The 24,844-nt window shown below is 39.8% G+C and overlaps 1 long non-coding RNA gene across 3 annotated transcripts in view; it reads left to right on the forward strand.

The window, feature by feature from the left end:
* The window catches only part of LOC132025162 (uncharacterized), a 92,742-nt gene that overhangs the window by 111 nt on the left and 67,787 nt on the right, over nucleotides 1-24,844 (forward strand). For all 3 annotated transcript variants that reach the window (XR_009406442.1, XR_009406441.1, XR_009406443.1), the window contains exon 2: nucleotides 11,177-11,308. This is a non-coding gene — a long non-coding RNA (uncharacterized LOC132025162). The remainder of the gene's footprint in view (nucleotides 1-11,176; nucleotides 11,309-24,844) is intronic.

A 24,844-nucleotide genomic window follows, 5' to 3' on the forward strand; every position in this document is an offset into this window, starting at 1 on the left:
GGTTTTTCTGGTCGAGTAACAGTGAGAAATCGATGTAACAGCACCTTTAAGAAGTGGTCTGAACTTCTGACGGGTGTCTTGTTTGCACCGCCCAGGAGAGAAGACCCTTAATTAGGGATGTGCAAGCGATTTAGTGGCTGTCCCCTGCTGTCCAGTAAATCTTTGCTGTGTTAATTCCTACAAGTAACTCTTCACTTCTGCAGTTTCGACTTACCTCACACGGCTGTTGGCATATTTAATGAGTTCCATAAATTCAGGACGATTACTAGCGATTACTAGTAATCGCTTTGTTTTCTGTTGACATTTAACTCTCTCATAATTAGTATTCTGTCTTCTAGCCTTTTTTTTTTCTTTTTTTTGTAAAACGATAGAAGTTTGTTAGATGAAGATACAGAAAAAGCTCTAGAGTGAGAGGGGGTCCCGACAGGGTTGCCTTTAGGGTTGGTCTTTTATAGAAAGCTAACCAGGGGACGTAAATGCTTTTAACATTTCTTTCTTTCTTTCTTATTTTTTTTTTAAAGATTTTTAATTTATTTATCTGACAGAGAGAGAGAGCAGGGGGAGCAGCAGAGGGAAAGAGAGAAGCAGGCTTTCGGCTGAGCAGGGAGCCTGATGCGGGACTGATCCCAGGACCTGGGATCATGACCTGAGCTGAAGGCAGATGCCCAACCAACTGAGCCACCCAGGCGCCCTGCTTTTAACATTTCTATTGATATCACCACTGAGCAAGGACTATCCAACACCTTCAATGGCTTACTTCCTTTTTAGGGTCTGGTTGATTACCCCCCCCCCGCCCTTTTAAAAAAGATTTTATTTATTTATTTGAGAGAGAGAGAGAGCACAAGCCAGCAGGGATAGGCAAAAGCAGAAGCAGACTCCCTGCTCAGCAGGGAGCCTGACCTGGGTCTGAGTGGAAGGCAGATGCTTAACCAACTGAGCCACCCAGGCACCCCTCTTGCAAGTGATTATCATAAAAAGGCACCCACCCAACTTGCTTAGGTCAGGGTGGCTGGACCCACCCTGCACACCCAAGGCATTATTTTTTTCTCAAAGGGTTTTATTTATTTATTTATTTATTTATTTGAGAGAGAGAGAGAGAGGGAGAGCACAAGTGGGGACCAGGAGGCAGAGGGAGAAGGAGAAAAGCACTCCCCACTGAACAGGGAGTTCCAGGCAGGGCTTGATTAGAGGACCCTGAGATTGTGACATGAGTTGAAGTCGGTTGCTTAACCCACTTGAGTTACCCAGGCCCACCCTCCCAGGCATTATTTTAAGCACTGTTTAAGTATGAAATAATTTAATTTTCCTAACAACTCCATAAGGAATATATAATTGTATATCCACTAAGTAGGTAGAACTCAGATAATTGGCCTCTGAACCTGCATTTATATACAGTTTCTAGAACGGTGATAATCTTTAGGTGTTATGTTTACAGCATTCCTCTTCCACTATAAAGCCAAACTAAAATGGAGTCACTTATTTCAGGGACAAAATGAAGATGGTCACTTGCCACACATAAAGGAAACTTAAGTAATTACAGGAATATACAGCTCTGCTTAGAAATCAGCAAAGGACACCAGCCAGTCCCCAAATGCCAACTCTGATCTCACCTTCTCTGGACTTCCTTGTTCCCTTGACTCAGTTACCCTGATCCAAATAAGATAGAATTCGACTAGGCAACCAGTCAGCTGGAAAAAAATCAAATAACTTCTGCATTACCCCATAAAAATCCCTTAGCCTGCGAGAGACTCAGAATTGATTGCTCCCAGAGGTTGAAGCTCAAAATCCTTGAAATAAGCTCATCTTTCTGTTTTGTTTTATTCAATATGTGGAGTTTTTTTTTTTAAGATTTTTATTTATTTATTTGACAGAGATCACAAGTAGGCAGAGAAGCAGGCAGAGAGAGGAGGAAGCAGGCTCCCTGCTGAGCAGAGAGCCCGATGCGGGCCTCGATCCCAGGACCCTGAGATCATGACCTGAGCCAAAGGCAGAGGTTTTAACCCACTGAGCCACCCAGGCGCCCTGGAGTTTGGTTTTTGACACCATCCACTGGTTAAGTGGGATCATTTTACCTCTCATTTACTGTATTTCACTGATCCATCCTGACATTTTTCCCAGACCTCCAACCCAGCTTACTTTCCCGTGGAGCCTCAGTTCTGATGCCTTCTTCTCATCTCTAATACTGATCTTCTCTGGACCTGATTTCAGAGCAATGAGTTTATTGGATCCAGTCACAGACCTGTGTCAACCTGGTCAACAACATAGGCTTTCTTATTTTAACTGCCAAGTCATTCTCATTTCTTTTTTCCATCCCTTTACTTAAAACAACTCACAAGGGCTCTTCCAGACCTCCTCTATTCTTTTCATGTCACCATTAGATACTGTGTCCCTGCTCTCTGACCTGAAGAAGATACCTCTTATTTCACCAGCAAAATAAGTTTTCAGGCACAGACTTCATCTTCTTTCCATGAACTCTGGCTGCCTTCCAATCCATGCTTCATAATGCAGCCCCTGCTTCTTGTTCGAATCCTTGCATAACTTTTCATTTCTCTTAGGATAAAGGCAGTCCTCCTCACAATTGTTTAAGATATAGCTACTCAATGTGGACTCACAGACTAGCTGCAGTTGAGAATGGGTACTGATCTATAAGCTTGCTTCAGAATGTAAATGCACTAACCATCCTGTTCATTTCAGCAGATGAGATTCTCTTGATGATGGTAGCAGTGTGTTGGTATATTCTAGAGCAAGCTCCTTATCTCACTGTCCACTGGCACTTTGAGTGTCTGATCTACAGGGCACAGCATCCCTTGGATGTGATGGAGGCATGATCTCTACAACCTTATCTTGCACCCCTCTCCCTTTCATTTTTCAGGAGTCTAGCCCACAGTGGACTCCTCTCAGACCTACATACTTGTGGTTCATTGTCCATGCCTTCCCCTCTACATGAATATTCCCTTCCGTCTTCACCCGCTTAATGCCTTCTTATCGTTCTTAGGTCATGTGTCACATTGCCAAGGAAACATTCCCTTATCTACTCTACTCATCAAATCCCCCCAACCTAAGCTCTCATCACACCATGTCTCTCTCATTCATGGACTTCATCACATTTCACAGCGCATTTAAGATAGAAATAGAGATCACCATATGGTCCATGAGAAGAGATCATGTCTGTTTTGCATCTCTAAGGACTAGCAGTTACTACATGCTACATATAACTGTAGCACTAGTTACAACACTTCTTAAATGAACAAATGAATGTACCTAATCAATCATCAAGCCCTGGCAGTTTTTCCTTTATAGCGTCTCTCGTACTTCTTTCTTCTATTTGCATTGCCATTATTTGCCATTTATTATCTTACATGTGGATTGCAATGATTGCTTCAGGCTCTCCTTACATCATTTATAAAGCTTCCCAAGGTTGATGGGTCATCCTGTTGCCCTGCGCAAACCTTCCATGACACCTGTTGCCAATACAACAAACCCCTAACTTTTAAGAATGACATTTAAAACTTTCCACGGTTTGGCTTTAATTTCACTTACCAGGCTTGTTTTAAATCTATGGATCTAATTATCTCTACATCTTTGCTTCCTTCTGGCTGTGTATTGTGTCAAAAACTCTTCTAGTCACCACCCTTGTGTCTCCTTCTCTGGAAAAGCTTCACAGACAATCCAAGCAAGATATGGATCCCTTCTCTCCTCTGAACTTGGGAACAGTTTAATAGGACATATCTGGCACTGCCATAAGGCATCTACATCTTATCTTCCCTGCTGGTATCTAAACTTTGTGAGAGCATGGATACATCTCTGTGTTCTGTGCGGTTCTCAGCATTGCTGTTATACACATAGTCAACCTAGTCAGTGAATATTTGGTGAATGCATGAATGAATGAATGTTGAATGAAATGACTTCTCTGGCTCTTTCTGTCTTTTTCTACTTTTCAAGGTTCTTTAGTTAGTTACATTTGGACAATAGACTGCTTCATAGCAACATAATAACCCAGCTCACAGTGTTGCAAATAGCTGCTAAGAACATCCCTCTGCCACTTTAGAACAGCTTGTTCCCTCTCAAATGAAGAGCAGGATTCCATACTTATTAAATGCCTTTGTTCACTTGGCCTTTAGAGACACTGGGGGCATCAGTGCTCTACATTCAGTGAAATGCCTATTTTGATTATAATTTTCTCTTGTGAATAACAGCTATCCAAAGGTGTTCCTGTACAATTTTTTACCCTTTTATATTCATAAAATGTATTTTAACTACATAAAGGCATAAAATAAATAGAACTCTATTTATTTTTGGTAAAAGTATAGGGAGAGGTCTTTATGGCACATTACCAAACTTGTTTGGGAAGATTTTAACCATGTGAAATGTGTTAGAGAGGCACCAAGAGTTCAAGAATTCTCAAAATTCAGACACAGTTCCTCTTGTATAGGCACAGTGGCAGTCATCTATATAACAATAATTTGGAAGATGCTGTATTAGTCCACTCGAGCTGTAATAATGTGGAACAAATCGTCCTAAAACTTTAGTGACATCAGCAAGAATTTGGGGGGTTTTGATCTATGGACTAGCTGTAGTGACTGTTTCAGACCTCTAGGTGGCTGGTTTTCCTCCATGGTTGGATCCATTTGAGGTCTGTCCCACATACCTGACTTCAGGGCCCAACTGTGGATTAGCTGCCTCCAGGGCACACGCTTCTTACTGTGGCCACTGAAACACAAGAGGTGAGCCCACTTAAGCCCATTTAAGACCTCTGCTGGCATCATATCTGCTCACACTACACTGACCAAAACTCATCCCAAAACTCAACGATTGTTATTACATTGCTGGGAGAATTGGTGATGATAAGATGAGCACAAATGAAAGGTTTGAGATTCACATCTTCCTTACTAACATTGACAGCCAATGGAACATTCCTGGGGAACTGAAATGGTAGTTTTTTGTGATTTCTATCACATTACAGCTTGCCAAAGCCACTTAAGTAAAATACACATAATATAGCACATCTTGTTTTAATTTTCCCTACCATTCCACCATGTATTATCAGTGTGGTACCTAACAGATAAACAGAAACAGAAACTGAAGCAACGCATTGCTAGCACAGCTACTTCACAAGAAATACAATGGAAGTTCTTCAGATGGTATCAGACTCAAATCCACAAAAACAAAACAAGACAAAGAATTCAGATTAAAAAGACAACATAAATTCACATTTCTTCTTTCTTGACTGATTTTAAAAGTACATAAATGTTATATTTACATTTGGATGATCGGGCACATAACAGAATTGTGGTATATCTGACCATTCAGACAAAGGAGGCAATGAGAACAAAGCTGTGTTAGAGTGAGAATGACACTAGAGCATAACCTGAATCCATAGGAAGAAATGAGAACCAGAAATGGTAAATAGACTGACCTGACAAACTCCATTAATATATTTTTTAAAATATTTTATTTATTTATTTGACAGACAGAGATCACAAGTAGGCAGAGAGGCAGGCAGAGAGAGAGAGAGGAGGAAGCAGGCTCTCCGCGGAGCAGACAGCCCGATGCGGGGCTCGATTCCATGACCTGAGCCGAAGGCAGAGGCTTTAACCCACTGAGCCACCCAGGTGCCCCCTCCATTAATATTTCTTTGCTCTTATTTATTCTTTCAGCTCCCCTAAAAGGGGTAAGATTATTTACAGTCATACTTAACAACAATGTATTGTTGAATATGTGACATATATATAAATGTAATAAAACCAAAAAGGGATGAGGGAGGAGTTAAGTTTCTATATCTGACTGGAATGAAGTTAGTTTAAATTGAAGCAGATTCTGATAAGATATAGATTGTAAGCTTTAGAACGGCCATTAACTAAAAAAAAAAATTTGATAATAATAAATGGAGTTAAATGTTACACTAGAAAATATCCATTTAATATATACAAATATATTCTACAAAGTAGAATAGAGGAGCAACAACAACAACAAAACCTCCAAACATGAGACATGTAGAAAACAAAAGGTAAAATGACGTAGATCCTACCATATCAATAATAAAGTTAGATGTGAATTAATGAAACAATCCAATCAAAAGGCAGGATTATCAAACTGGATAAAAAACAAAAAATGTGTGGACAGGAGGTACTCCTTAGATTTAGAGATACAAATATATTCAAAATAAAAGATGAAAAAATGTACATCTTGCAAATAGCAACCAGAAGAATGCTGTAGTGGCTAGACAAATACTGGACAAAATAGACCTTAAAACAACAACGAAAGGGAGTTGCTGGATATAAGAGGGAGATTTCATGATGCAAAAAGGGCCCAAACTGGGGTACCTGGGTGGCTCAGTTGTTAAGCCTCTACCTTCGGCTCAGGTCATGATCTTAGTGTTCTAGGATGGAGCCCCACATCTGGCTCCCTTCTCAGCAGGAAGCCTCCTCCTCTCTCTACCATTCCCCCTGCTGTGTTCCTTCTCTTGCTGTGTCTCTCTCTGTCAAATAAATAAAACCTTTAAAAAAGAAAAGAAAAAAAAAAGGTCAATCCATCAGAAGTCATAAAAATTGTTAATATGTGCAACTTGTAAGAGAACACCAAAATGTGAGAAGAAAACAGCAAAATACATGAAGAATTGAAGGGAGAAATAGAGAATTCAGCAATATTAGTTGAAGACTTCTATACCTCTGAGTCAGTAATGGATAGATGAAGTAGGCAGAAGATTGACAACTAGGTAGAAGACTTGAACCACTTTGTTACAGACCTAACAAAGATCTGTAAAACACTCAACCCAACAAGACTTAAATCCATCATCTTCTCAAGTACATATGAGACACTCTCCATGATAGATCATGTTCTAGGCCATAAGATGAGATTGAAACCCACACACACTGTAGGTGGGAATGTAAATAGTGCTGTCAAAATGGTCTGACAGTTTCTCAGAATGTTGAGCATAAGAGTTATTCTGCACTTTCTGCTACAAGATATATACTCAGCAGAAGTAGAAACTTGGGTCCACACAAAAACTTTCACGTGAATGTTCATAGAAGAATATTAATAATGTCAAAAGTGGAAATAACCCAAATGTCAATAAAAAATGTGTAATATTCATACAATGAACTATTTTCGAGCTATAAAAAGGAATGAATTATTGTTACATGTTACAACATGGATGAACCATGAAAGCATTATGCAAAGTGAAAAAAACCAATCACAAAAGACCATATATTGTGTAACTCCATTTATTATAAATGCCCGGAATAGGCAAATCTGTAGAGACAGAAAGTAGGTGAGTGGTTGCCTAGGGCTGAAGGGTTGAAGACAATGGCAAAAGACTACTGATGTGTCTTGACTTTTTTTGGGGCGAACAAAAATCTTCTAAAATTGGGTTTTGGTGATGGTTGTACAGCTCTGTGGATTGCACTGAATTGCTTACATTAATTGGTGTAATGATGGTAAATTATGTATTGTAATTTACATCCCAAACTGTTAAAATTATGATAAATTTTATGCTTAGAAATTTGGAAATTCATCCAAGATTATAATTTCTTTAAAAGAATGCAGCCTAAAAATAACCCAAGAAAGAAAAGAGTATCTAATAACCCCAGTTAAGTACATTTACAGAAAACAATTTCCAGGGATAAGTGACTTTCTTGGTAAATTCATCCAAATATTTAGGGAAGAAATAGGAATCGTAAAAAATTTCCAGGAAACAGAAACAACAGAATACACTACTCAAATCTTTTTTTTTTTTTTTAATAAGGCCATCATCAGCTTCAGACCAAAGCTGAAAAGAATATTACAAGAATGGAATCACAGGCCAATTTCTCTTCTGAGCATGCATGCAAAAATTGTAAACAAAAGCACAAATAGTATCCATGGTATATAAAACTAAAATACATCCCAACTGAATTGGTTTTATTCTGGTATTCAGCTTACTGTCCAAACATAAAATAGATCTCAGGAATAAACTCAAATGGAAATAATTCATGAAAAAAAGAAGTCAATTAAAAAAAAAGTCAATCAGGAGAAACACAAGGATGAATAAGCACAACAGATAATGCCTTATGAAAAAAATAGATGAAAAATATTTCATAGGGGCGCCTGGGTGGCTAAGTGGGTTAAAGCCTCTGCCTTGGGGCGCCTGGGTGGCTCAGGTGGTTGAGCCGCTGCCTTTGGCTCAGGTCATGATCTCAGGGTCCTGGGATGGAGTCCCACATCGGGCTCTCTGCTCAGCAGGGGGCCTGCTTCCCTTCCTCTCTCTGTGATCTCTTCCCTTCCTCTCTCCTACTGTGATCTCTCTCTGTCAAATAAAATAAATAAATAAATAAAATAAAATAAAGCCTCTGCCTTCGGCTCAGGTCATGATCCCAGGGTCCTGGGTTCAAGCCCCACATCGGGCTCTGTGCTCAGCAGGGAGCCTGCTTCCTCCACTCTATCTCTGCCTGCTTCTCTGTGATCTCTGTCTGTCAAATAAATAAATAAATAAATAATCTTTAAAAAAAAGAAAGAAAAATATTCCATAGATTACCGAATATTCTAAAATTTTAAAATACAAAAAAGCAGTTGAAAAAGATTCAAGAGAAAGTGACAAATACTGAATATAGGCAAAAAAAAAAAAAGAATATGAAATATACAAATGATAGAAGCACCTAAAGAATAAAACCAAAGAAACAGAACAAATACTAACAGTATAATTTAAGAAATTTTCTAGGGGCACCTGGGTGGCTCAGTGGGTTAAAGCCTCTGCCTTCCAGGTTCCTGGAATTGAGCCCCACATCGGCCTCTCTGCTCAAAAGGGGGCCTGCTTCCTCTTCTCTCTCTTTGCCTGCCTTTCCATCTACTTGTGATCTCTATCTGTCAAATAAATAAATAAAATCTTTAAAAAAGAAATTTTATAAAATAATAATAGTAGGGGCGCCTGGGTGGCTCAGTGGGTTAAGCCGCTGCCTTCGGCTCAGGTCATGATCTCAGGGTCCTGGGATTGAGTCCCGCATCGGGCTCTCTGCTCAGCGGAGAGCCTGCTTCCTCCTCTCTCTCTCTCTCTGCCTGCCTCTCTGCCTACTTGTGATTTCTCTCTGTCAAATAAATAAAAAAAAATCTTAAAAAAAAAAAATAAAATAAAAAATAAAAAAAAATAATAATAATAGTAATAGTAAAAATAACACTAATAGAAACTGCATTTTGAACAAGTATATTACATACCTGGAATAGTAAGCAGAATGATCAACACTGAGTTGTATTCTAGAGAAATTTTAGACCTAAAATGGGAGGTTGGAATTTTAATCCTAACAAAATCAACTTTTAACTACAAAGGACATGGACCAACTATTAACCAACATGCAAGAAGTCAGGTTATCTGAATTCCATGAACCCTTATGAAGGAGACTATTAAAGAAAGAATATCACACAGCTGAAGTGACTAGAGATAATATAAGTATGGCTGATGAACATTAAGTGTAGTGATGCCTGTAGAATGAGAAGTAAATGAGGGTTAAACAGGAAAGACTATCGTATGCAATGGCTCTAAGCTCTGGCAATGTAGGTATCAGTCCTGTAAGTGACAGAGAAACAATGAACAAACACCAAATGAAGTTAAAACTGTTTTCAAGCATTGTATATTGAAATTGCAATTCTGAGTCTGTTCTGTGAGTAATATGGAATGGAACAAATGAGGAATTATGGAGTATTCTATTTTTTTTATAAAAGATTTTATTTATTTGGGAGAAAGAGAAAATGTGCATGCCTGGGAGGAAGAGCAGAGGAAGAGAGACAAGCAGACTCTGCACTCAGTGTGAGCCCAATACAGGATTCAGTCTCACAACCCTGAGATCATGACCTGAGCCAAAATCAAGAGTTCAGTGCTTAACTGACTGAGCAACCCAGGCATCCCTGAAGTATTCTAGTTATAACATCTGTGAGCTACGGAACTTGGGTTCTCAGGATGGAGGAAATGAATACAGAGGTAATATAGAGGATGTTTATTAAATCCTGCAGTGCTGAGTTAGAATTATCTGTCTGTAATTAGTAAGTCATTTTAGCTATATATATATATATTTTTTTTTAAAGACTTTATTTATTTGAGTGAGAGAGAGAGCATGCATGCACACAAGTAGGGGAGAGGCAGAGGGAGAAGGACAAGTAGACTCCACACTGAGCAGGGAGCCTGACCCAGGGCTCAATTCCAGGACCCTGAGATCATGACCTGAGCTGAAGGCAGACCCTTAACCAACTGAGTCACCCAGGCATGGCATTTTTAACTGTATTTATATAAATAAAGGTATTTCGTTCTATGTCTATATCTATAAATTTATATATGTAACTATATACTCTCTATATAATTATATATGAAAATATGTGTCAAGCACACACACACACACACACACACACACACACACACACACACACACTATCTGTCTATTGAATAGGACTAGAGCCAATGACCAACCCAGGAGGAACAAAGATCCATAGGGCTCAGATTATGATCTTGAAATGGCTGATTTAAGGTCTGTGGTGCATTTGTGTGAAATGTACTTGGAAAGTTTTGTGATACCAAATAACAAAGAAGTTATCAAAGAGCACTGGGACATTTCAAGAGGACTCAGGGGCCAAATGTGAGAAGGCTTTCCATGAACAATAGAACAGTTTGAACTTCAGTAGGTATAATAATTACAATGAATTAAAATCTACCAACTATGTTTAAATCCATGAGTTTCTATGGATACCAAAAAAAGGTCACCTTATGAGGATCATTGGGGGAAAATTCATTATAATGAAACCTGCTTTTTAAAATGGTGGAGGTAGAATGGGGTGGGGTGAGAGAATAACCAAGCTTTTAAACTGCCTTTCTGTTGTGAACTGTATCACTGTGCAACCAAATTGTAGATGAGGGGATAGATCTTTTCATAAAAGTATTCTTGCCAATAAGTGGAAAAGAAGTGATTAAGTTAGAATATCTCAATTTTGCAATCCATGATGAATTTATGCTGGGACCTGGTAGAATTTGGAAATGCAAGATTAACTTAGAAGAACTGTGAGTTCTAGTGATTGAACAAAAGATTTGTGTATTCACTGAGTATCAATGGCTGCTGACATCACATAGAGAGCAATAACCAGACATTGTCTGCTTCCTGACAAATAATACACCACCGTCTGTAGTCTTCCTGAAAGGTTTGACCCATTTCTTATTTTCCAGGAAATACAGAGGACAGAGGAACATATTTAGCTGCACCATGAACATGTACTCAGCAAAATCCATATTGTGGGGAACTCTACAGTCAAGGTCAAACTCTACAGGTCAATGTATTCTTCAACAGATTCATTGAAGGTCAGTAAAAGGTTGGAAAGGTGACTTATAGAGTAAAAGAGAAAAAGTCATTATTTAAAACAGCAAAACTAAACCATGTCTAGGGTTACAAACTTGGATGATAAATTTATAAGAAATTTAAGGATGAGTCAATTATGAGGAAAATGATTACTTTTTGGAAGAAGAAAATTGCAATTGGATCAAGACACCAGGAGGGGCTTCAGGCAAAGTTCTGTTTCTTTAATTGTATGATGATTACAGGAGTATTTGTTTTCTAATATCATTAAGCTATATATTTGCCTTTTGTGATTTCCTGACTCTATAACATATTTTATAACAAAAATGTTTTAAAAAATCAAACACCTAGGAATAAATATAACAAAAAGATTATGAAAACTCAATACAGAAAACTGAAACTCTTTGAGGTAATCAGACTTAAATAAATGGATGTCGTTGGTCATTGATTGCATATTCAATATTGTAAATCAATAATCTCCAAACTTTACAGATTCAATGCAATAAGAGTCAATATCTTTTGTGTGTGTGTGTGTGTGTGTGTGTGTGTGTGTGTGTCTGTATGTATGTATATGTCTGTCTGTCCGTAAATTGATACGTTGAATCTAACATTTATATAGAGATTCTTAAGGGCAGTCATAGTAAGACATGAAAAAGTACACAGATGGAGGACTATATATCAGATGACATGATTGATTAAGCTATGATAATTAGAACAATGTGGTACAGACAAAAGAATAGAAATAGAGCTATGGAATAGAACAGTACAATAGATAAAGGAATTTATCTATTTATAGGGATTTTTTTTTTGCATGATATGTATATTGTCCAATAGGCCCTGAGTACTTTTTTTTTTTTTTTTAAAGATTTTATTTATTTATTTCACAGACAGAGATCACAGGTAGGCAGAGAGGGAGGCAGAGAGAGAGGAAGGGAAGCAGGCTCCTCCCTGAGCAGAGAGCCCGATGCGGGGCTCAATCCCAGGACCCTGGGATCATGACCTGAGCCGAAGGCAGAGGCTTTAACCCACTGAGCCACCCAGGCACCCCGAAACTCATTCTGATGCTGCCTACCACCTGATGTGATTCCATTTTTTAAGTTCTAAAGCAGGTGAAAAAAATGCACAATGACAGGAATCAGAATTGTGAATCCTGATGAGGCTTTGGGTTGCTTTGGGTTGCTGGTAATGTAAGAATGCAAAGCACTGGTTCCACAGATGTTCTTTTTTATTATTATTAATTATTTTTTATTAACATATAATGTATGATTAGCCCCAGGGGTACAGGTCTGTGGATCATCAGGCTTATACATTTCACAGTACTCACAATAGCACATACCCTCCCCAATATCCATAACCCAACCACTCTCTCCATCCCCCCAGCAACCTTCAGTTTGTTTTGTAAGATTAAGAGTCTCTTATGTTTTGTCTCCCTCCCGATCCCATCTTGTTTCACTTTTTCCTTCCCTACCCCCCAAACACCCTCCCTCAAATTCCTCATATCAGGGAGATCATATGATAATTTCTTTCTCTGATTGACTTATTTTGCTCAGCATAATACCCTCTAGTTCCATCCACATCATTGCAAATGGCAAGATTTCATCTTTTGATGGCTTCATAGTATTCCATTGTGTGTGTGTGTGTGTGTGTGTGTGTGTGTATACAGACACTTCTTTATCCATTCATCTGTTGATGGGCATCTAGGGGTAGATACCCAGTAGTGTGATTGCTGCGTCATAGGGTAGCTCTATTTTCAACTTTTTGAGGCACCTCCATGCTGTTTTCCAGAGTGGCTGCACCAGCTTGTATTCCCACCAACAGCATAGAAGGGCTCCCCTTTCTCTGCATCCTCACCAGCATCTGTCATTTCCTGACTTGTTAACTTTAGCCATTCTGACTGGTGTGAGGTGTTATCTCATTGTGGTTTTGATTTGTATTTCCCTGATGGCGAGTGATGTGGAGCACTTTTTCCTGTGTCTGTTGGCCATTTGGATGTCTCCTTTAAAGAAATGTCTGTTCATGTCCTCTGCCAATTTCTTGATTGGATTATTTGTTCTTTGGGTGTTGAGTTTGCTAAGCTAAGCTCTTTATAGATTTTGGATACTAGCCCTTTATCTGATATGTCGGTTGCAAATATCTTCTCCCATTCTGTCAGTTGTCTTTTGGTTTTGTTAACTGTTTCCTTTGCTGTGCAGAAGCTTTTGATCTTGATGAAGTCCCAGTAGTTCATTTTTGCCCTTGCTTCCCTTGCCTTTGGTGATGTTCCTATGAAGAAGTTGCTACGGCTGAGGTCGAAGAGGTTGCTGCCTGTGTTCTCCTCAAGGATTTTGATGGGAGTCCTTTCTCACATTGAGGTCCTTCATCCATTTTGAGTCTATTTCATGTGTGGTATAAGGAAATGGTCCAATTTCATTTTTCTGCATGTGGCTGTCCAATTTGGTATTTATATGTCTCTAGGAATGCATCCATTTCTTTCAGATTGTCAAATTTTCTGGTGTGTAGTTGCTCATAATATGTTCTTATAATTGTTTGTATTTCTTTGGTGTAGGTTGTGATCTCTCCCCCATCATTCATGATTTTATTTATTTATTTGGGTCCTTTTTCTTTTTGATAAGTCTGGCCAGTGGTTTATAAATCTTGTTAATTCTTTCAAAGAACCAGCTCCTAGTTTTGTTGATTTGTCCTAGTGTTCTTTTGGTTTCTATTTCATTGTTATCTGTTCTGATCTTTATTATTTCTCTTCTCCTGTTGGGTTTAGTCTTTCTTTGCTGTTCTTTCTCTAGCTCTTTGAGGTGTAGGGTTAGGTTGTGTACTTGAGACCTTTATCTGATATGAGGATTGCCACCCTAGATTTCTTTTGATGTCCATTAGTATGGCAAATTGTTTTCCATTCCCTCACTTTAAATCTGGAGGTGTCTTTGGGTCTACAGTGAGTTTCTTGTAGACAGCATATTGATGGGTCTTGTTTTTTTTTATTGTTGTTATTTTGTGTTTTTTTTTAAATAATTTTTTTCCTTTTTTTTTTTTTAAAGATTTTATTTATTCATTTGACAGACAGAGATCACAAGTAGGCAGAGAAGCAGGCAGAGAGAGGAGGAAGCAGGCTCCCTGCTTAACAGAGAGCCCGATGTAGGGCTTGATCCCAGAGCCCTGGGATCATGACCCAAGCCGAAGGCAGAGGCTTTAACCCACTGAGCCACCCAGGTGCCCCAATGGGTCTTGTTTTTTTATCCATCCTGATACCCTGTGTATTTTGATTTGGGCATTTATCCCATTTACATTAAGGGTAACCATTAAAAGACATGAATTTAGTGCCATTGTATTGCCTGTAGAGTGACTGTTACTATATTGTCTCAAGTTAGATTTTAGTTCTTTTATTTCTCCAGACTGGGATTTTATTTCTCCAGAAAGTGGTTCTCTAATATCTCCCATTCCTTTTTCGAGCCCAGCTAGCATCTTAAAAATCGTCATTCTGAACTCTAGATCTGCTATATTACCAATGTCTGTATTGATTAGGTCCCTAGCCATTGGTACTGCCTCTTTTTCTTTTCTTTTCTTTTTTTTTTTTTGTGGTGAGTTTTTCCACCTTGTCATTTTATCCAGATGGGAATAAATGAATGAGATTCCTGCCTCCAGAGGAGGAAGGTGAGTCTCCTTGGATCTGCCACTTGTGGAGTCCCTGCTGAAAGAGCAGTGGCCCAACTGTGCCGTGGATCATGGTTTAAGGGAGAGCCCCCTCCTCAACTCTGTCTCTGCTGCCGGCTTCCCCGCTCCAATATCTGGGAGCTCTGCCACACTCAGATACCCCTGATCTTTCAGTGACCCCATGGGTACTGAGACTACACTGTCCCTGTGAGGGCTTCACCCCCACTTAGCCTCTGGAGCAATATCCCTCAGTGGAGCAGACTTCTAAAAGTTCTGATTTTGTGCTCTACTGCTCTGCCACTTGCTAGGAGCTGGACCCTCCCCCAACAGTCTATCTTCCTGTTGCTTTGGACTACCTTTCAGAAAGTGGTTGATTTTCCATTTCTAAAATTGATGCTTTTCTTCTTTTCTATCTCCTGTTGAGTTTGTAGGTGTTTGGAATGGTTTGACACCTATTTAGCTGAACTCCTGTGACCTGATGTCATTTCAGTCTGCTACTCCTCTGCCATCTTGCCTCTCCATCTCCCACAGGTGTTCTTTATAAAGACTCCTTGATGCTTCTGATTTGTGCACTTCTTCTGAATGTATGTTACATTTCTAGTTTAACATTTACATAAAAATAGTTAGTTTTCTACCCTACAAACTCATTCTGCTGATAAATAACTTCCATTGTCCCTAACTATGATCTCCCCCATCTCCTGAACAAGGCAGTAAAATAAAAACCCAATTTGTAGTATACCACTTAAAAGCTGACAATTTAGCAAAAGTGCATGCAGCCTTGTTTTTGGAAAAAATATAGGTTGAGGAGTTAGACTAAAGTTTGTATCCAGGTTTCACCATTCGCTGGTCATGTGACCTTGGTCTTTATTTTCCCCATCTGTATTATTAGTATGCATCAGAGAATTGCATGGCAAACTAATAACTGGAAATCATACAATATATACCTATTGTAAAAGGACTTGAATTCCTCCAAAGACTTATAATGGCTTCTTTCTTTCTTTTTAACCTAAGATTTTATTTATTTATTTGAGAGAGAGAGAGAGAACCTCAAGCTGACTCTGTATTGAGCCTGGAGCCCAAGACAGGGCTTGACCCCAAGACCCTGAGATCACAACCTTATCTGAAATCAAGAGTCAGACGTCTAACTGACTGAGCCACCCAGGCATCCTTCATAATGGTTTATAATGGCAACATTTGTACAATTTCCTCACATTACCATGGCCTTCATGGTCAGGTTGGCTTGACTTCTAGACCTCTGCTCATTCTTACCAGGGAAGAAGATTCCTGAAATATTCTCTTAGATTTAACTTAAGGTAGATTGCTCTACTTATCCCTACACATCATTACCTACAATAGTGATCCTCTCCTAGTCAACCTCAGAATATACCAACATGCAGATCTGAAGAAGGTATTTGCTCTATTTTCTTCTCAGGTATTTTCCCTTAGGAATTGCTGCTTAATCAATAGGGAAGTGGTTAAATGAATTATGCCCATATCCATTTTATGGAATTTTATGTGGCCAATAAAATATTTAGCAAATTTGCATAAGTTGATGTAGCAAGGTATCCATGATACATCATAAAATGAAACAGGCGAGAAACAATACAGTCAGACAAATACCGTGCCCACTAGTAGGTAAGATAGGTGAGAACAGAGACCAAGTTCATCTTATACATCTGCAGTATCTAGTGGACGTACAGCAGGCACTTGTAAATATTTGTGGACTGAATGTTAGAGCACAGAAAATGACCTGGAAGAACAGGGTATACCTTGATACCCTGTTATCAGGGTAATCCTTCTCTGGAGGAGCGTTTTTTGTTTACCACATTTCTGATGATCCAAGCAGTTTTATTAGAATGTATTTAATGTTTTATGCTTTCTGGCATGTAAGGTGCTTGGCCCTCCAGCAGTCAGCGCCTGTGTCTTTTTGTTGCTAGGGTGACTTTAGGCTACCAGAAATAGCCAGAAACAGCTGGCTCTGGGGAGCCGGACGTGGCTGGTCATTCACGTACCTGTCCCCATCCAGCTCTTAACAAATAACTGACAGAAGGAGTAAACGGATTCCTACAGCCTAGCCCTTGATTAGGCAACTCAAAGGGTGCATTTTGATTCTTTACAGCTCCCCAGTGATTCACCCTAAATGGCTTCACTGGCTTCAAGGGACTTTACTTGAAACTGCACTTTCTATCTGGCCTCCTTCCAGTTCAAGCTTCCCTGGATTGTCTTAGAACAGTTCCCCCTCTGAGTCTGCTTCTGGGGACTCAATCTCAGTCACTTGTGTAATTAAAAACCATAAAAACAGATGGTGCCTATTAGAGGATGAGGTGTGTGACCTCCTCACCTCAAACTTGTCACCCTCCATAGCTTTAAATTAATCAGAAAATGTGTCCAGCCACAGCTCCATAACTAACAGGGCCCAGGGCAAAATGAGATTGTGGGGTCCTTTGTTTGAAAAGCAGGAAAAAAGTGGTTGTAGCCATACTAAAACATAAAAGCTTTTCCTTTTTTCCAGAGTCTCTCTCTTTTAACTTGCTAGGATATTTTTTACTTCCTACTGACTATTGTTTGAAGTCAAGAAAAACTAAAATTTGGCATGATCAGCATGAATTTTTTTTCACTCATCTTTATTCTTGTGCAATGTGAATTTTAAGTGCATATATAAGAGCTTTTCACTTAAGTGCAGAATTACAAATTACACAATTTATCCTTCATGGATTCTATATGCATGTTTATTTCTTTCTTATCTAAGCTATGGAAATGCTGCACAACACTAGTTCAATTGTTTTAATTTTACTCTCCAACATGTAAACTTTCTCCCCTGATTCCTACCTTCTGCTCAGTGTTGTGTGACTAAGGACTGAAAGGAAAAAGAACCCCTGCTTAACCTCTCTTTCCTTCTCTGTCATCATTCCCAGGGTAAGCAGTTGGCTAACACAGGGCAGTGAATGAGTAAGGAAGGTTATGATGGGTTCCTTGATCTTTCATGTTTCTCAGAACTGCATTGCCTTCCCTGTGTGTGAAGGATTTTGATAAGAATGTAAAAGCACAGCCTCAAGGGGCTGTCAGTCCTTCTGTTCACTCAGACATTTAGGTAACACGGGGTGTATCTGGCCCCACTGCTGGTCCATCTGGATGCTGAGCATGACGACTGCTGTGTATGAATGAGGCAGCAAGAACAGTAGGCATGCTACTGCGCAGGTTCCTCTCCTTACAGGCATGTGTCCTCGTCCCATAGACTTCACTTAGAAAACACAAGCTGAGGGGTGCCTGGGTGGCTCAGTGGTTGATGTCTGCCTTCAGCCTGGGTCACGATCCCAGGGTCCGCGAATTGAGACCGACATCAGGCTCCCTGCAGAGGAGCCTGCTTTTCCCTCTCCCACCCGCTTGCTTGTGTTGCTGCTCTCGCTGTCTCTCTCTCTCTCTCTCAAATAAATGAAATCCAAAAAAGAAAAAAGGAAACAGAAGCTGAAAGATACAATAAAGAATTTCGAGACAGATGAGAGTAGAATATTAAACCAAGATAGGAGTTCTTCTAAGTGTGGGACCCTGGGGGACTGCTCATGAAGGCACCCCTGGCTGGAGTACAGAAGTAAGTAAGGCCTAGGCCTTGTTGTATATTACAAACATATTCAATATTTATAATATTCAGTAAATTACATTCTTTACATGAATACATGTGATCAGATAATTCGTTCTTCATGCAGGGAATATATTTTAAATTTAAATAAATATATTTAAATTTTAAATTTAAATATTGTTTTTAATTTACCACATTCCCTGTGTATCCTAAATTTCATGCCCATTTGCATTGTGCTCAAGACCGTGAAGTAATCATTGCCTTTATTCCCGAGAAGAGAATCCTCCATCCTCTTATTCAATATAGACTACTTGTTTTTTGAACCTGCTGCACAGTTGCCACCCAGGGGCTTCCATTCCATGCACTCTTATTTGGGGACCCTATTTCCTGTATGCTAAATTATCCTTTCTTTTGTTTTCCCCTCTCATTTAAATGGTGACATAACCACCAGGATATGATTTAGATTTTTCTTAAGTGTACGGTGAACTTTGGATTTCTGCCCATCTTTAGAAATAAGAACTTAAGTATATGGGGAGACTCCATGCACAAATGTGTTTTTGTCCCCAGAGTGAGTTGTGGGGAAAGCTTGTTTTGGATTTGGACACTCAAACATATGTACCTGGAGGGCTTTTCTCGGGAATTTAAAATTTTCATAAGCAAGGCCCACTGATCTCCTGCCTTGGTTTCTGTAACTGACTTCTGGAGGGGTCTGAAGCAATGGTGGATGCTTGAGGTGTGTGGGAAGAGGGGAACCCCCATTCTGAAGGCGCTTTCAGGCAGTCCCTGCATCTCACCCCCACACTCTGCTGTACTTAGATCTCTGAGCTCAGAGTCTGTTCAGTTCCACTTCTCCAGTGATTAACCACCAACCCTACCCTCTGCTTGAAGCAGGGTACAGGATGGGGAGGAGGTAGAAGGAAGCAAATCCGGTGTTCACGGATGGGCAGAAACCAAGGAAGCGGAGGGGATCTAACTAGTCAGAGCTATAACCAATGCCTTCTTTTTAGCCTTCCTCGTTCCCCATTCTTTCTTTCTTTCTTTTTTTTTTTTTTAAGATTTTATTTATTATTTACTTGACAGGCAGAGATCACAAGTAGGCAGAGGAGAGAGAAAGAGAAGTGGAAGCAGGCTCCCTGCTGAGCAGAGAGCCCAATGCGGGACTCGATCCCAGAACCCTGGGATCATGACCTGAGCCCAAGGCAGAGGCTTTAACCCACTGAGCCACCCAGGCGCCCCTCCCCATTATTTCTTATTTGGCATCTCTAATAAGTCATCTGGTACTTTGTGGGCATTAAGGCATTATGTTTGGAAATAATTGCAGACTTTAAAAAAGTTGTATGAATTTCTGTGTTTTAAAAAATGTCCTTCCATTACTCTGTCTCTGTATTAATCTGTTTCCTGAACATTTGACAGTAAGATGCATGGATCATGGTCCCTTTCCCTGAGTCCCTCAGAGTGTTCATCTAAAGTAGACTTCTTTACATTAAACTTAGGTCACATGGACACAGCCTTCTTCAAGGGCTGAGTGGAAAAATACCTCTCAAAGACTCCAAAGAGGGTGAGACCACAAAAAAAAAGGCAAAGGAGATGTGGAGGTTCCCCCATGGCTGTATGATGAAATAAGCCACTGGAGCCTCCTTTCTACCAATAGTGTCCTTTACTCCTAGAAGAGTTGAAAACTCAGGGGCACTGTGGCTCCCCTGGCTCTCCCAGGCTCCTCCCTTGCCCTACGTTCTGGATTCTAGTCCTAGAAAAACAACCTTTAGTTCCTGTCACATGGGACAGACTTAGAGAACAAGTAAAGCCTAGAGTCTGAGAAATTTAATTTATTTAATAGTCTTTTGCATAATACTGCATACTATCATTGTGTTTGAGTTTTCCAACTTGAAGTGCCAAGATTTTCAGTGTATCCATTAAGTAGAAAAGGCAGAATTAAAAGATTGGGGAGATGAACCTCTAATTCCAGTTATCTCTTTCATGTACTTGGGGCTCAGGAACTTCTCGCCAAAGGAGAGTTCATGCTTGGAAAGAGCTCAGGGACTGGTCTTTGTTACGTAGAAAGTCATTCCTGGAATCCTTTTTCTTTGGGTATCTCTGTACACACATAGCTGATGAAACAATCAGACAGGTTTCTACGCCAAGAGGGCTAGTATGAGAGAGTCCCAAATGGAGAGGGGGAAATTGTCTAGGGGAGATGCCTCAGTCTTGCTCTACTTCAGCACTGTTTCCCTCCCCTTCTCTAACTCTCACCTATGTGGGAAAATATAAAGGCAGGGAAGCTCACTGACAGAGAGATAAGGGCACTCACATCAGGAGTCATTTTCAACTGCTTTGTGCCCACTCACAGGGCTCACTTTTGGTGTAACTAGGGGCCATCATTTATTTTGTTAAGAGTTGGACAGAAAGCACAAAGAGTTGTTCCTTAGCAGGTGTCCTGACATTATGCACAAGAGAGGTATATACCACCATATCTCACACCCCACATCTCCTATCCAGGCAGCCACAGTGTATGAATTGGCGGACCCTGGGGAATGAAGAACATGGAACATTCGCAGAGGCTAGCTCTCACAAAGTTCTTTAAATTAGCATGGGCACGTGGATGAATGTTCTAGATCGTCGCTCGCTTTATGTCAAAGCATATACCGAAGTCCATTCAAAGCTCTCTTTCTGGGAATAAATGAAAGCAGAAAATATTTCCTGTTCTGTTCTTGTCTTAAAAATACATGTATGTTTGGGGCGCCTGGGTGGCTCAGTGCATTAAAGCCTCTGCCTTTGGCTCAGGTCATGATCCTAGGGTCCTGGGATCGAGCCCCGCATTGGGCTCTCTGCTCAGCGGGGAGCCTGCTTCCTCCTCTCTCTCCCTGCCTGCCTCTCTGACTAGTTACAATCTCTATCAAATAAATAAATAAAATCTTAAAAAAAATACATGTATGTTTATATACAGATGTGCAAATATCTGTGTGTATGTGTGTGTGTGTGCATATTCCCAGAATAAACTCCCACTTCTGAAACTAACCCCAGCACATAATCTGGTAAGAAGGAAACATAGAGCCCAGTGTGAGGCTTGAACTCATAGCCCCGAGATCAAGACCTGAGCTGAATCAGGAGTTGGATGCTTAGCCAGCGAAGCCACCCAGGCCCCCCAAGGCCCAATTTTTAAATAAGGTTACATAAACAGGTAGTGGGGGTTACAACTTGAACATGTCTTTTAAGGAGACACAGTTCAATCCACAAGAGTGAGGTTAAGTGACTTAGAAGTTTAAGTCATAAGAGGCAATCCAGCTTCTGTCTGGATCTTTCTCGCTAAGGATATTCACCTTTGGAACCCAGCCACCATTTTGTGAGGAAGCCCCAGATACAAGAAGAGGCCACATTTGAGTGTTCTGGCTGACAGCCTCAGCTAAGGTTCTAATCATAGAATCACTAATCATGTACCTGAAAAGGCCATCAGATGAGTCTAATTCCAGCATTTAAGGGGTGCTACTTGATACTGATGAACTCTCTCTACTGATCCCTGTGAAAATCGCAGAGTCATACATGAAATAAATGTAGTTGGTATTTTAATCCCTTAAGTTTTTGTTGTTGTTTTTGTTGTTTGTTTATCAATCCATTAAGTTTTACAATGGTTTGTTACACAGCATTTGATTATTGGAACGCCACCCAATGTCCACTGCCCTACCTGAGACATCTGAGTCTTCTGTGCTAGGATAACCCTCTGTAATGAGAAGGTGGCCTTGGGATCTGGCTGTGGGTTTGTTTGGGGTCCATCATTCTTTAGAACCAGATGAAGCAGGTGATTAGGTATATAAATACAATCAGTATCAGGCTGGCTTAAGTAAAATGTAGCCACGTGCTTAAAGTTTTTATTACTGACTTTTCTTGTGAGGCATTTCTTCTATCATCTGGAGTTCCAACCAAGGGGCATTGAAGTGTAGCTCTGATGCTTACTAGTTGCGTGATCTGAGCCAAATTACTTAAACTCTGGCCACATCTATGTGCCACATCTATAGTGCCCATATCTATAAAATAGGCATAATGATATCTACCTCCTTTATGTAAGCTTGTAGCTGTTTCCATGGAAAGTTAAAGTGTTTAAAATTTTTTTCTATGTAAAATAATCTTGTTGGTGAAGGTTGGACAGATTTGTAGAGTGTATCTATACTTTGTACCCAACTGTAAGACTACAATACTTTGAAATCACTGTTCTTCAGATCAGATAAGGGACAGTAAATACTTATTAAAGCAATATAATCTTTGTTGCTACAACTCACAAGGACATATTTAAGATTGGTGGCCCTAAGCCAGGAGAGACTATAAAATTGACAAACTGAAAGGAGTTTTCTTTTTCTAACTGGCTGTAGCCTCCTTACAAAAAAAGAGAGAGAGAAAAAAGCCTACCTCAAATGCTTGGGAAATTCTAACTAAATAGTTTCTCTTTTCTGATGGCAAGATTTATCCTATGAGAAACACATATGGCATGAGACTTTGTGAATTTTGCTGGGATGAGTTTAAAGACTATAGGATTAGCTAGATTTAGGAGGAGCACTAGAATTTCAAGTGGGAGCCAAACTTAATGCTTCCAAGCCATGCTGTTTTTATATGTGAGATTCTATTCTGGTAATTTTTATTTAGCCTTTTGTATGTGTCAGGGACTTGGACATTTTATGAATTGCAAAATAAATACGAATTTCATCCACATAGCCTTAGGCAGAAAGAAGTTTCTTTCAACAGAGTCTGTTTAGTTTTGTTTTATTCTCATACTTACCAGTGCATACTAAAGGGAATCCATTCTTATTTATATTACTGTCTTTTTTTAGAGATCCTTTGCACTTTTCACAAACCTGGACTCTACCGGTAAATGACTTTTTGTCCCTGCATTCCGTGGAAGGTTTACAGACCCTGAATGATAAGTGGAAAGTAATCAAAGCTCCAACTTGCAAATCTGTGCACTTGAAAATGTGCAGCTGGAGTCAAAACTTCGTTTGGAGCCTTGCTTCTCTTGCTAGGTGGCAATGTTCCCTTACCAAAAGGGTGGTTAGAGTCTGCAGGTCCTTTTCTGAAACAGAAAGGAAAACGCTGCCTTACTGCTTCTTCATTAGCAACTCAACCAGGTTTCCTGGTTTTAGCCCACAAAGAGGCACTAACACTGTCAAAATTGCCAGGCTGGAATAATCAAAACCAAAATTTCTTCCTTGTCGCCACTGTCCATTGCAAAATCAGGCAGTCGGTGACATCAAGCATGTGGTTGTTTCCAGTGACTGTAAAAATCCATGATGGGCAGGGACCCGAGCTATCCCAGGCCTAGTAAACAAGTGATATAAATCTCACTGTCCAGTGACTGCCAGTATAGTATTCAGTTCACAAAAGAGCTCTAGCATTGTGGTCAAGAAACGTCTGTGGATAGTGTGTGTAAGACCTACTGAAGGTGCCTTTTAAAAAAGGAATTGATTTCACTCCGATGCCAAATAGGATTGCCAGATTTAGAAAATAAAAATTCAGGGCAGCCAGTTAAATGTGAATTTCAGATGAATAGTGAATTTTTTTAAAAAGTCAGGTTTACTGAAGTATAATTTACATTTGATAAAATTCATCCTTTTTAAGTATACGGTTCTGTATATTTTTACAAACATATACATCATGTAACTACTACCACACTCAACATCTAGAATAGTTTCCTCACCCCCAAAAGTTCCTCCATGACCCCTTTTAGTCTGTCTTGCAATTTCCCTCCACCCCTGGCAACTACTGATCAGATTTCTGTCTTTGTAAGCTTACCTCTAACACAGTGTAGGTGGAATTGTACAATACATAGCCTTTTGTGTCTGGCTTCTTTCATGTAGCACAATGTGAACACCGTTGGAATTTTTTTTTTTTCTTAGTGTAAGTATGACCAATGGAATAATTGGGCCTCACTTATAATAAAAGTATCTGGTGTTTATCTGAAAATTTCTTTTTTTTCTTTTTAATGTTTCTTTTTTTTTTTTTTAAGATTTTATTTATTTATTTGACAGACAGAGATCACAAGTAGGCAGAGAGAGAGAGGGGAGGAAGCAGGCTCCCCACTAAGCAGAGAGCCCAATGCAGGGCTCGATCCCAGGACCCTGGGATCATGACCTGAGCTGAAGGCAGAGGCTTTAACCCGCTGAGCCACCCAGGTGCGCCTATCTGAAAATTTCTTAATCAGCAGACCAGGAGTGGAAGTTGGAATCTGCATTTTAACAAAAACCCATGGTGTTTCCCCATGCAGGTGATTCTCAGATCACACTTCCACATAGTGAGATTCTGAAGCAGTGCAGTTGTGAATCTCCTTGAGAATTTGCTT

Source organism: Mustela nigripes, chromosome 9, assembly GCF_022355385.1.
Source record: "Mustela nigripes isolate SB6536 chromosome 9, MUSNIG.SB6536, whole genome shotgun sequence".
In the NCBI taxonomy this organism is placed as follows: Eukaryota; Metazoa; Chordata; class Mammalia; order Carnivora; family Mustelidae; genus Mustela; species Mustela nigripes.